At 45.4% G+C, this 1,495-nt stretch overlaps 1 long non-coding RNA gene across 1 annotated transcript in view; it reads right to left on the reverse strand.

The window, feature by feature from the left end:
• Positions 1 to 357: 357 nt before the first annotated feature.
• LOC116071280 overlaps positions 358 to 1,495 on the reverse strand; it is a 7,541-nt gene continuing 6,403 nt past the window's right edge. Inside the window, exon 2 of the long non-coding RNA XR_004110803.1 lies at positions 358 to 505. This is a non-coding gene — a long non-coding RNA (uncharacterized LOC116071280). The remainder of the gene's footprint in view (positions 506 to 1,495) is intronic.

Below are 1,495 nucleotides of genomic sequence, written 5' to 3' on the forward strand. Positions count from 1 at the left end.
AGGTGGGCTTCTTTTGCTTCTGTCAGGCAGTGAGAGAGAGAGAGAGTGAGAGAAAGAAAGAGAGAGAGAGATTTACTTCTAGTCCTTTCTTATTCCCAATGAGATCATCTAGAAAAGCTACATGACCTCAGCCGTGCAAACATTTTGGACCAGAAACATTGTATGGAAGCTGTTGTGTATTACAGGACATTTAGCAGCATCTTTGATTCCTACTCATTAGATGCCCATGCTTCCTTTCACTGTAGGAACAATATTTCCAAATATTACCAATTTTCCCTTGAAGATATAAAAGGATTCCCATCGAGAACTATTGTTCTAGAGTATAGCTTTATTGGATTCCAAATAAAACTTGTTGTGACTGGTCTGTCTTAATTTTTATTCCTGTTGTTGGGATAAAAGCAACTTAAGGGAGAAAGCTTTTATTCTAGCTGACAGTTCAAGGCACCATCCATCAGGATGAAGAAGTCAAGGTAGCAGAAGCTTGAAGTGATAGGTCATAGCACATCTGCAGTCAAAACAAGAGAGTGATGAATGCATGAGGCTGCCGCTACTCCATTTCTCTCCTTATAGATTTCAGGATCCCAGTCAGGGAATGTGCTACCCACAGTGGGAGAGTCTTTAAACCTCACTGAGTGTAATCAAGATAATCCCACCAGAGGCCCATCTCCCAGGCAATTCTAGTCCCTGACAAACTGATGAATAACACTAACCACCACACTGTTCAAATGCCACACCCTTCCCAGTGTCTTTGTTGCCATTTTCGATGGAGGAAAACTTCTCTTAACATGAGTTATTGCTCATGGTTCTTGCTTCTCTCAGGGCTGGAACCACAGTACAACCCTGGTTTTGTTGACCTGGCCAGATGTGTATATATACATTTCCTCTTACAGACACATAGATTTTTAAGTACCTCACTTCTCATTAAAGAACTAAGGAGCCTCAGAATTGACAGGGCAGCTGGTGCAGGATCCTTTCTACCTCCCTCTTCACCTAGGAGGAGGTTCTGTAGATCCACAGTCTTCTCTGCCCCTTCCCTGCAAGCAGAGAGCTCACCTTCGGGGAGTGCTCCAACCCAGAGACTCAGGTGAGATCTCCATTTTTCTCTTCAGTGACTTTCTAAGGTGGGACCAGCCAGGAGGCACAGGCCTCAGAAGCAGCAGGGCAGTCAACACAGGATCCTTTCTACTTCCCTCTTCACCTAGGAGGAGGTTCTGCAGATCCACAGCCCTCTCTGCCCCTTCCCTGCAAGTAGAGAGCCTATCTCCAGGGTTCATTCTGACTCCAGGACTCAGGAGGGACAACTGACCCACAGCCCATTGCACACAGGTCTTACCTGAGGAGACTTGATCTCCCAGAAGAGCTGACACAGGCTTACAGACCTACAGGAGGAACAAGATCCAGCCAGAGACAGCAAGAACATCTAACATCAGAGATCAACAGATGGAGAAAGGCAAATGCAAGAATCTTACCAACAGAAACCAAGACTACTTGGCTT

Source organism: Mastomys coucha, unplaced genomic scaffold (assembly GCF_008632895.1).
Source record: "Mastomys coucha isolate ucsf_1 unplaced genomic scaffold, UCSF_Mcou_1 pScaffold22, whole genome shotgun sequence".
In the NCBI taxonomy this organism is placed as follows: domain Eukaryota; kingdom Metazoa; phylum Chordata; class Mammalia; order Rodentia; family Muridae; genus Mastomys; species Mastomys coucha.